General features: G+C 47.2%; 1 long non-coding RNA gene and 1 pseudogene across 1 annotated transcript; both read left to right on the forward strand.

The window, feature by feature from the left end:
• Positions 1-8,144: 8,144 nt before the first annotated feature.
• Positions 8,145-9,501, forward strand: LOC149370329 (uncharacterized; annotated as a pseudogene).
• A 625-nt stretch (positions 9,502-10,126) lies between these two features.
• LOC149370330 (uncharacterized) lies at positions 10,127-10,615 on the forward strand. The gene is made up of 3 exons (XR_016285709.1): positions 10,127-10,256; positions 10,448-10,501; positions 10,569-10,615. It is a non-coding gene; the product is annotated as an uncharacterized LOC149370330 (long non-coding RNA).
• Positions 10,616-12,281: the final 1,666 nt, after the last annotated feature.

Consider the following 12,281-nt stretch of genomic DNA (forward strand, 5'->3'; position numbering starts at 1 on the left):
ACTGTCTGCGGCCACCGTTATCCCGCAAACTTCTTAATCTCATCCGTCCACCTAACCTTGACCTAACTTTCTGCCGCCCTCTGCCACGCTTGCCTTCTCTTGGAATCCACTCCGCGGTTATCTTGCCTTCGTATTACGTGCCCTGCCCGAGCCTATTTCTTCCTTTTGATTTCGAGTAGGATGTCATTAAACCGCGTTTGTTTCCTCACCCACTCTGCCCTCTTCCTGTCACTTAACGTTAGACCTAACGCTTTTATTTCCATATCTCGCTGCGTTGTCCTTAACTTAAGCAGAACCCTTTTCGTTAGCCTCCACATTACTGCCTCATTGCTCAGCACCGGTAAGATACAGCTGTTGTATGCTTTTCTCTTGAGTGGTATTGGTAAACTGGCATTCATGTTCTGAGAGAACCTGCCATATGCGCTCCGTCCCATTCTTATCCTTCTAGTTATTTCCCTCTCATGATCCGGATCAGCGGCCGGTACCTTCCCTAAGTAAACGTATTCTCTTACCACTTCAAGCACCTCGCTGCCAATTGGGAAATTCTCTTCCATAAATTTATGCAACAAAACGATAACCCTCGTTAGGAGATTACATTTAAACACTTCGTTTTACTAATATCAGGAAAACAGTAGCTCTATGAGTAAGCTAATATTGAGTACAAGTTTGTGCTTTTCCATGCGCTCCACTGTCGTCATTGAAAGAAAATCTCTGCAGTTGTAAGCACACTCCATTCAAGACAACACAACTGTATGTGTAATTTTGGTCTCATTATAGAGGATGAGGAGGTATTGTTTCATATACGCTTTAAGTATTAGCCCCGAAACATATCTCGCTAGCCGTTTGAGATGAGGATGAGGATCAAATGACACACTCACACCAAAGCTACATGTCTAAAGATAAGCACCTAGCATTTTCACCGTATCAGATAATGGAAGACTCTCAGCTGCTTCACTTGACACAAGGCAGAAGACAAGCACAATGGAAATACTGACCCATACTTGGGCTCGTAATGGATGTCGAGCTATGCAGGTTGTTTCACCTAAGACTTTACGCAATTTTTAACAATAGGCTTTTCGAGTAGAAGAGCGATTTTTTCGGCGTAGCGTTGTCAATGTTCTGATGCATGAGAATGCAGCTCAGATGTGCTTAGTAACAGGGTGGTTAACTAGCATTGAAAAGTTAAATTTTTAGCTTTTACATCCGGGCTCATTAACTATTGAGAAGCGTGTAGCCCACCGTAAGTAAAACAGTAACAGTTCTTAGAATTTCAAAAAATGTGGTTACCCTCAGTGCTGTGGTCCAACAAAGTTTGGCTGTTTCGACGAGTTCCTCTCTCCGGACAGGTTTCTTCGCAAGATTCTCGAAAGCGGGCGTATTTTTGCGCGCTGGAGCCAAAATTTGTTTGGCCACAGCACTGAGCTAACTGCGTTTTCGAATTTCTACGGATATTACTTACCGTTGGCTACACGGCTCTTAGTAATTCAGGATCTTAACAGTAAAAAGTTAACTAATCAATATTAGTTAACCAGCCTGTTAGTTAAAACATCTCTAGCTGTATACTGATGCATTACAACACTGACAATGCTATACCGAAAAAAAGGTGCTTCTCATTAAAAAGCCTTTTTGTTTTTAATTGTGTAAAATCATATATGTGCAACACCTCGTATATGCAGTGCATGGATTAAGCCACACAGAGATAACCTGAATATAACTTGGAAGCTAGCCAACACGCAACTGTTGTGTAAATATGCTTTGGCATTGCTTGAAATAAACTATCCGAAAAATTCTTAACGCACTCGTAACGCAGATAGGATTGTGTTGGATCACCGTTGTGAGTTAAAGAATGAGCATCTTATTAGGCCAATTTATTTCAATATTTATTTAACCTCAACCGTCCTAAATGACAATACTACAGGGGCAAGCCCTTAAAGGGTGGAGCTAGGCGGCTCATCGTTTACTGCGTGTGCTTCTACAGTGACCAGTTTGAAGAACAGGACGCCAGTAAGCAACAATGCTGGGTGAAAGACGAGGTCCAAGACCAATGCAGCTTTATGTGGGTCGAGAAAAAAAAACATGTTGAAATGCAGTAGGATGAATCCAGACATAACACTGTTAGGGTGGCTGTTGTTGGAAGAACCATTAGTAGTATCAGAAGGATTCGTTATGCGTATGGTGTAGAAAAACCTCGAGCTTCTACATGCATTGCCGAAGTTTTAAGATTTCACTTTAGTGTTGTTGCAGTGGGGCTTCAAGAAAGAGTAAGCAGCTTGGTAATAAACTGCACCCGGGACTTTACCAAAGTTTGATTTGAGTCATATATGGCATTAGCATAGGCGAGCTCAGTTTGAGCTGGGTGTTTTGAAATCGAGTAACTTAACAGATGATGCTCAAGAGATGTCACAGCGTAAACCTCCTAGGCTGTAGGTATAAAAAAAAAGCCAAAACGCCGCTGAAGCCAAGGAAAGCATAGGGGAATGTTTCTATTTTTTTAAAAACACAAATACTCCCCTATGGTCTTCTCAGCTTCACTGAATGTTGCTTTCTTCATATATGTATTGATACGAGCCCCCTCAATTCCCTATCCTCATTTACCAATTGGAATAAGGGAGCTTGTACTAGGATTGATGTGATCGGACCATGTTAGATGGCAGCATCAATGGCTGGGTATCGTAACAAGTGTGCAAGTATCCCTCTTTTGGCAAGGCTTTATTGGTAGACAAAATGTAGTTACGCTGACAGTAGAAAGTATTAGTACACTCCTATTAACTTTAGCAAAAACGCCATTCTCGAGCATGCAGACGGTTGTTCTGGAGGGTTGGAATGCTGGTATTAATTGTAGGATGGCAAAGCCCTTAGTAATCAATGAAGAGTAATCAAATGACGAAAGAAAGGTCATTAATGAACGTACAAAGAAATAAATGTCCATTTGCGTAGATAGGCCAACTACGAATAAGGTGTGCTAGGATTTTTAGTCTTCGGTCCCGGTGTTTAGATGGCAGTTCTTCGGATAGCGATAATGGGTAAGCGCAGATCTCTGGGAGTCTTCCTACCACGCCTGGCGCAGAGGTGCACGGTCAAGCAACGCGCCACTGCACTTCTCATCCGCCCACCTAACTTTCTGCTACCCCCTGCTACGCTTCCCTTCTCTTGGAATCAACTCTGTTACCCTTGAGGACCGGCGGTTGTCTTGCCTTGGCATGACATGCCCTGCCCAAGCCAATTTCTTCGTCGTGATTTCGACTAGGATGTCAGTAACCCGCGTTTGTTCTCTCACCCACTCTGCCCACTTTTGCTCTCCTAACGTTTCACCTGTCATTACACCTTAATGTTACACCTATGCATAGGTGTAGTCAGGCTGATGTTGTGTGCTATCGGCGGAGTGATACTTATACTCCGTCTCACAAGATGTTTGCAGCACTACGAAAGGTAGAGCTCTCCCGCCCAATCAGGATGGCGCGCACTACATTAGTGTGTTCCTACGCGCCTGTGGCTCGATCCACCTGATGTCCAGGTGGCTTCTTTCTACCTCTAGCAGGTGGCGCTTGATGTCTTTTTATTCTTTCTTTGGTTTGTTTTTGGACAGCCGGACGCCCGTTCCAAAGGGACTAGCCCCACTTTTTTTTTTGTCGCAACCTGTTCTGATCTATTCCTCTGTTGTCGCGAAGCCACCTGCTTCGCCTGCTTGGGGAAACAGCGCACTGTCGGTGTAGAGCACACAGGAGACACAACAGACTCGACCGACCCCATGTTGGAAAGTGGCGACGTATCACTACCTTGCAGCAGGCCTCCGCAGAGCTGTGTCCGTACGGGCTTTGTCTGGTAATATCACCAGTGATTGAAACACTCCCTGCCATTTAAATATACCTGTCCAAAGCATGTTTTTAGTTGCAATGCTTATTGTTTTGATTAATAGTCATACACTCCTCAAATATTCGAGGAACTATTTTTTGTGTTTCTGCAGTCCTGATTGGACGAGAGAGCTCTACCTTCCGTAGTGCTGCAAACACCTTGTGAGACGAACTATACATATCCGCGAAAGCAAAGAGTCCACTATTTATTCCTGTGGGCTTAATTTGGGGCTATGGTGTCTGCGGCTGCAGCTATTTATTCACGGAAACCTAAAAAAGAAAATAAAAGCGAAAGCGAAGCCACCAAGCGACTGGCGGAAAAGATCTCTACACGTTGGCTGACTCCTCCTCTTTTCGAAGGTGAGTAAAAAATAAAAAAGGCGGGAGCCAGGACGTTTAATTCGATTTAATATGGAAATCAGCCGCGTGGGATACTGATTCGACGTTTCTAAGAATGCTCGGAGAGTGTAGATCGAGTTCCCGCGGTAAAAAGATGATTTCAGTCTCCTGCTTAGTGCAGCTTTATGTGCTTGATGCTTTAAGTTTTAATGCCATTAGGGAGGTTCCACACGGATATATTTAATGACGTTAGCCTTACTGCCATTCGCGACCTACTGAAATCACCACAGCTCATTCACCGAGCAATGCATACTCTCGTTCACATTCCATACGCCGAAAAACATGCACCTTTTTTCGGTTGCAACTTCGTAACCAGTAGCATATGGTCAATGCGTTACTCTAGGTGAGATGAGGCATCTATACCGCATTTCCGATGTGAAGGGCGCCATTTTTACCAGCATTTCGGACAGATACTCTAGACTTGTGTGCCGACATGCGAGTTTGTGGCTGCTTTTAGGACTTCACGAGCATGAACAGCCACACTTGGTAAATCGTTTTAATGCGAACGCATTACTTGGCTATCTCGACGGGGTCGTTTCATAGAAACGTGTTGGCAGCGCTTGTGGCGTTCTGATAATAGGTAATATCAAACGAATGATTGCCATCGGTAGAGAATGATGTGAGGATGGGGCGCAAGAAATTTGATGTCGATAGCATGCTTAGCTATTAGAGCCAAAAATGTCAAAAAACCGTCGAAATAGCGTGGACATCGGTGCAGAGGACGGGAAAACGACCGTGGATGGAAAAATAGTGTGAAATTGGTAAATGATTGACAATAAAGTCTCCAATGGATTGAAATGTGTTTGAAGAGTGATAATTAATCGAACATTGAAGTTTGATTCACATAGATTATTTAGTTAATTAATCAGGAGCAAGAGTCGTTGGACGGTCGGTCGAATAGGCTGGACGGAGATATAGTAGGTTGACTGGAAAGCAGCAATAGCACCAAACTTGGAAAATGAAAATGCGTGATTCAGATGAAAATGGGTGTAACCAGAGTGAATGTGATTGATTACGGTGATGAAGAAAAGTGTAAAACAAAGTGATTGCAATTGATAACCGCAATCAATGAGGATGACCAATCGATTATAATTAGTATCAACTAAATAGCTAATTAATGTGCTAATGAAGGTCAATGCGATTCTAATCAAGAGCAGAGAGTATAAACGCGAGAAAGAGGGCCGTAGAGGCGTCAGTGCTTTTGCATTCTCCAAATGCAGGTTGCCGCAATTAGCTTGAAAGTCTTTTATATCAGATTTGAACAACATTGCAAAAATATTTGCTCATTTGCACTGTTTATATTCGGGAGAAACTTCTGACCGCCACGCAAGGATTATAGTCTTCGTTGCTTTGTATAATGGGCGTGTGGCACCAACTCCGAAAATAATGGCATTAACAAACTTAGGCCTTAAACATTTACTGCCATTTCTTGTGCGTCTGTGGCACGGCATAGGCCGCAGCTTCCGAAAAAAAAGCACCTCGTTTTTCAAAGGTTGCAAGGCATAGACAGAATTTAGTGCTTAGTGGCATTCCGCGATTATGCACTGCAGCATCTTCAGGCATTTGTCCGGTAACTAAAGCGAAAATCTCTGCTTGTCGCAGACACACGACGCGTGCACGCAGTATTCTGTCTCATTCGGAAAGGCAAACATCGTCGGAGGCACTGTCTCTCAAAAAAGAGCGCTCTAAAAAAAATGGGCAGTGGTTGTACTCTTCTCAATCTAGTTAGTCGCAGCGAAAGCTCCCTTACACTTGGCTAGGCTTCGTTAGACGCTTGAACCGCCTCGCAGGCGTTTCAGGCGCTGTCAGCGCTGTCAGCCGCGCTGACAGCGCCTGTCAGCAACAGCTTGACCTTTCGCAGCACCACTCCGTCCGGCGGCCCGAGTGAAGACTCGACCACTTGACGCCGCTGCCGTCGCCAGTCCTCGCCCCATCTCTGCTTCACGATGACTCATGTCTGCTGGGAATTCATCCCAGGCCCGTTTGTACACACCAGTCAGCTTGTATCAAGAGGGTACCGCATTTCAATCACTGACACCGAACGCGGAGCTTTTGTAAGCGAGAGAAAAAGAAAGTTTTTCAGAGGAATTCGGGCCTCCCAGGACCCCTGGGTCCGCGCACGACCCCACCACGCTCAAACGTTCATGCCTAAAGCCCCAACTCCAACGACACTTCTTGGGCGTACGCGATCAGCGTCGGCGCTCTTGGCGTACGCTGGAGCCCGTCTGCGCATGCGCACTAGCTCTACTGTCTTGCCGGATCCGTGGAGCTTAGTGAGGTCTCCCAGTCCTCCGATGTTTGTAGTGGCGCCGGCCCGCTTTTTGCGCATTGTACTCGCTTCGGCGAGCGCGGCTTCGGCCGCTTATCTGTTTTTTGAGCAGCGTCTACTCCGGCGGATGCAGTTGTTGCTGCGACGAGCGTCTTTTCATTCCTTTTTCTCTTTCCTCTGATCTTTTAACTCTCCTCTGTCTGCACGTGGCAGCGGTGGTGGCTCGGATCGAGCCAGTAGGCAGGCCCGTGCAATTTCCTTTCCATCCTTCTCTCAGTCACAACAGCAACACAACAGCATTGTACAGCGGTTCAGGAATGTGTGATAGGTCGGTAGTGAGAGAGCAGAGAGGGGGTAGCTATGGTCCGCGTTTGCAGACGGTGCCATAAGTGTTGTTCCCTGGTAATGAAGGAAGTCGGAGGCTGGGTATATTTGCCTTTCGGCAAAAGACCAATGGTTCGCTTGCACAAAACTTTTTAGTCCATTCTTACTGAAAATTGGTTTTGAGGAAAGGAAGTGACGCCGCTGACTCACATATCAGGGTGGACACCAGAGCCGCCCCGTAAAGGAGAGAGATAAAGGATGGAGTGAAAGAAGAAATTAAGAAGGGGGTGCCGTAGTGAACGTCTCCGGATTAATTTCGGCCACCTGCGGTTCTTTGACGTGCACTGGCATCGCGCAGCACTCGGGTGCCTTTTGCATCGAAACGCAGCCGACGCAGTCGGACTCGAACCCGGGTACTCTGGCTCAGTCGAATATTATTGGAGTATTAAGCCTGGCCCGCATGGAGCGTTTTTTACCCGCGAAATCGCGTCGCGCGCCCAACGCCCGCGCCGGCGTCGGCGAACTCACTCCCGCATTGTCAGCAGCCAAGCGGCGCGCGCTACGTGCACGTTACGGGATACGTTGACAAGATGGCGGCGCCCTGCTCGCCCGCTTCGGAATAAATACATGTCACCGCTGGATTCTTCGACGCGATAGCTCGCTCAAATGGTAGCGGGTCGCTTTTATTTAGGACACTCTCGCCCACGCGTAGAGGTATGAGCGATAACTAGCCCATGTTTTTCAGATAATTTGGCAATTTTCAACCTCTTAGGCCTAACTAAATTCAGTGTGTTTACCTCGCAAGAACGACATCTGGCGGAGCAGTTGCCTAGCTTTTAGTCAGTTGTTACATTTTCATCTATTTGCAGTTTTTCTTCTTGGAACGAAAAAAGGCTCGCAATGCACCCATCGTAGTTATCAGTAATTATGGATAAAAAATTTCTTCAACAAAGCGTTGTTGTACTTTGGTGTCTTGTCACTAGATGGCGCTACCGTTTACGCGTGCCCCTGATACCCTGAGGGACGGCGCGGCCAGCTAAAAGCGACTCCTCCGAAAGACAACACGCTGCTCGGCCGTTTCGGCCGAGAAACCCGAAGCCCAAGCCTCGGTACTATACACCATTTTACGGGGAGCAGACGGGAAAGAGAGGAACACTCTCGAACACCTACGTACGCGCGACGCCCCACTGTTGCCATCCTCCCCTGGGCTGATAATCCGGCGCGCGGAACAACGTTCTCCCGGTCGTCCGTTTGTTTACTGTGGTGAAATACGTGTTTGCTGTCTTGTGGTGAATGATGAAATGTCGTACGCAACACCAACTTCATCTGGCCAGCACTGCGCGGTCGTGGGCTGCGGCAATACGCAGCATAAACGAAGAAAAATTGCCACCAGCGTCTGCGCACAGCATGCCACGCCGAAATCTCAGTGCGGCTGCGATATGTTTATGTTACACCGTCTTCCTGCCGACCCGGACTTGAATCGACAGTGGACAGCACTGGTAAACAGGAAAAGCTTTGTGCCAACAACGAGCTCACCCGTATGCTCGGCTCACTTCGTGGATGGGAAGCGGACGGAAAGGAACCCGCTGCCTATGCTCAGCCTAGGATACGAACGAAAGGTACGCGCTAGGTTTCCACAATTGCTTTGCTATTTTCCGCGGTAAATCGACGTTGTCGGTGCTTAGACTAATGCACAAATGAGAGAGATAGTAGCATGTTAAATGTTAACCATTTCTACAACATCAAGAAGTGTCTGAGCGTGGGACTGATCGTTCACATTATCACATTACCAGCAGTTTATTTATCCTGGCGCCAACTTTGCAGAGCCTTCGTCTCGTCATCTGGCAGTATCTGCCTGACCGGCTGCAAACAGATGGCTAGGCGCGGTTCCTGCGACTCTGGCACACGCACTTCTGTGTTGTGAGGGAGGGTAGGCTCGAGATGCCGCTCGTGCTAGGCCCCTCCCGCAAATTTATCTTGGAGTGAAGTGTGTGAGACCGTGCCCTAGTTTTCAAACGGGTTCAGAGAAAACCCATCTCGCCTGTCATACCCCCGCCCCTTCATTTTGCCCCCCCCCCCCCCCCCCCAGGATTTATTTAAAGGGCCCAGAAGGATGCCTTTACTTGGTGCTAATGTTGCAGGGGAAGCACAAGTAGCCCCCCCCCCCCCCCTTGCACTGCTGTACCATTGTTGTAGATGGCTCAGCATTGTTTGGTTCTGTTTGTGTGATCCCTTAGGGGATATGTATTTTGATGGTACACAGTAAATTTTTATTTGGTTGTTATTGCGAGGGCTTTTGCACTAATGCATGCCCGTGACTGCTTGACTTTGCCAATGCCTGTTGACTGAAAGCTTGCCTTTTATGGATCGCTTATGACAATGTTTTCTTGTGTTTTTAGGTGATCCACGGACGCAGGCGTCTAATGCGCGATGATGCGCGATGATCCGCCAGCAGCGAAACGGAAGGTCAGCATATGAAGCATGTAGATGAAAACTTTGTGACTCAAATGAGTTTATTTCCATTTCAGAAACAACACATGACCAGTGATGCTCAAAATAAAGCATGCGACACAGCGCAGCAAACGCCTCCACATAATGTAAGAATTGTTTGGTTTTATGGTGTTTAGTGTTGCAAAACGGCTCAGGCTATGAGGGACGCTATAGCGGAGTTCTCTGGATAACTTCGACCACCTGTGGTTCTTTAATGTACGCCAGCATCGCACTGTACACACACCTCCAGCATTTCGCCTCCATCGAAATGCGACCTCCGAGGCCAGGATTGAACCCATCCCTTTCGGGTCAGTATCCGAGCACCATAACTACTCAGCCACTGCAACGGCCGTGTAAAGAATTGTATCTAGAGTGCAAAACATGGAGAAAAAGATAGGACAGATATCCTTGTTGCAGATTAGGCTGTGTTACCTAGATAAACATCTTGAGTTAATAAAGCTTGGTCACATAAATCACACCAAAGCCTCCCGCTCTTTGCACGCAAGCATTAACATTCTAATTTTGGTGATTTTTACATACGTGTACTGCATTCTAGCTTGCTGCCATGCTACATGCTCATAAAGCAAGCTCATTGTTCTTGCCTTTTGTAAGTTAGCAAGCTGTTCCTCTCTCCCTTCTTTCACTCCTTTCTCAGCACGGTCCAGGTGCCAACCAAGATTAAGGTAGTTACTGTGCCTATCTTTCCCTCATACCCAATTTTTATTTTCAGGAAGCTGCTGGCACTGAGCACCCGACATCTGGCGTGGCCTCCAGTAGTAATGTATGTGCAAGTGCAGGGTGTGCTTGTTGTATTCACATGCAACCATATTATGCTATCTCACTCTTGTTGCATTGCCCTTTTACAGATGTCCTCCAACAGCGAGGACACTGCAGCACATTTGCACTCAATATCTGAACAAAACGTAAGCATGCATGCTGCTCATTATCCTTGATACACTACAGTGTCTAGTCAAGCTCAAAACTGCGCTGTACGTGTTTCGGCAGGCTGAATTTTGCATGGAAGATTCTTGCAGTCCTGCTTTTATCTGCAATGGAAATGTGTGTGATCATACGCCTTTAAAAGTTTGTCAAGTTGTGTGCTATTTCTTCCCAGGTGACTGAAACACTAAGTGCCTCGAGTACTATCTGTACGAACAGTGAGCCACACGTAAGTATGCACTGATGAAAGCCTTAAGCTAAGTCCACTGTCAAGTTTTGTTTATCTTGGCTGACAGGTTGCTGCGTTATGCACTGAAAATGCCAGCCTTGGCCTGCCTGTTAGAAATGCATTGGATGTGAGTGTCCTTACAAACACTGGGCCTGCCAGCATCCCAGGCAGCACAACAACATTGGTCAAACGTCGGGCAACTGTTGGCAAAAATTGGCACGAACATCGGTCCTACACTGGCATTTGGGCCGAGCGCTACCACATCACACATTGGCCCTACTTTCATGCCAGTTTTGGGCCAACGTTCAGCCAATCAAGCGGCCAACGCAAGACCAATGTTCGTTCTGCAGCATGGGCCAGCAAAGGTCTCATACTGGTATCCAACTTTCAAACATTGGTAGCCAGCTTTCAAACATTGGTAGCCAGCTTTCGAATAATGGTTTCCAGCTTTCGAATAATGGCATCCAGCTTTCGAATGATGGTTTCCAGCTTTCGAATAATGGTTTCCAGCTTTCGAATAATGGCATCCAGCTTTCGAATAATGGTTTCCAGCTTTCGAATAATGGCATCCAGCTTTCGAATAATGGTTTCCAGCTTTCGAATAATGGCATCCAGCTTTTGAACGCTGGCGCATGCAAACCCAGCCGCTGGCTACTGACCAGCATTTTCGATCGTCTTCGAAAGTAACCAGGCTGCGTGGCTGGCTTCTTGCATGGATTAACAAACATATGTAGGGTAAGAACCCTAGGATCTCCTCACCGTCCAGAACTCATCGTTAGGGAATTAAGGATTCCCTTATACAACTGTGATGCAAACTATGCACCCTGGTTACTTTTCGAAAATATGGTACAATTCCACCTACCAACCCACAGGAAGGTAAGCAAGAAATGAGGCAACCAAAAGTATTCACAAAATAAGATCTTTATTTTTTCAACACGAAAGCTAGGCGGGCGAGTTGGTGATACATTTCAAAAATAGCAGCGCGAGAAACGGGGACGAGGGGTAGAAAAACATAGGACAAGCACTGATCAGGACAGTGCTTGCCCTGTGTTTTTCTACCCTTCATCCCCGTTTTTCGCGCTGTTATTTTTGAAAATCTTTTTGAAACGTGAGGTGCGCTAGGCAGGGAGGGCTAGGGGTTCGGAAGGGGACAGGACTTTGGATGGAGTGCCGGGCTCGTGGTGAAGTGGGGTGCCAGGCTTGCGGTAGGGTGCTGTGCAGGGTTCATGGTGGGGTGCTGGGCAGGGCTAGTGGTGGGGTACTGTGCTTGGGTGCGAGGCAGGGGTGGGGTACGTGGCAGGGCAAGGGTGCGGGGCAGGACTGGTGTGCGGGGCAGGACTGGTGTGCGGGGCAGGGCTTGGGTGGGGGCAAGGACTGGGTGGGAGGCAGGACTTTGGGTGGGATGCTCGATTTGGGGTAGGGTGCCAGGCAGGGCCTGGGGTGGGGTGCAGGGCAGGGCGAGCGAGCAGGGGGAAGAGCCAGCGCTGGGCTGGGTGGCTGCCGAGACGGCAGGTTGGAGGGGTTGCCTAAACTCCTCGGCATACCTCCTCTTCCTGCCGCCTCCTCGGTCAACTGACCCCGGCAGCCACCTTCGAATAAATCCCAGTGCTTCAGCCTGGTCAACCCCCTGCTTCTCAGTAATCGCACCTGTGTAAAACAAGTTTACATTAAATACAACATTTAGGGGCATGCAACAGTATTTTCTCAACATCAAATACAAATAGTTTAGCTAAAAACCAAACTGAAGAGGAATCAAACTAATATTCACTACTTGTTCTAA

The sequence above is a fragment of the Amblyomma mixtum genome, chromosome 1 (genome assembly GCF_055824585.1).
Source record: "Amblyomma mixtum isolate Tamu chromosome 1, ASM5582458v1, whole genome shotgun sequence".
In the NCBI taxonomy this organism is placed as follows: Eukaryota; Metazoa; Arthropoda; class Arachnida; order Ixodida; family Ixodidae; genus Amblyomma; species Amblyomma mixtum.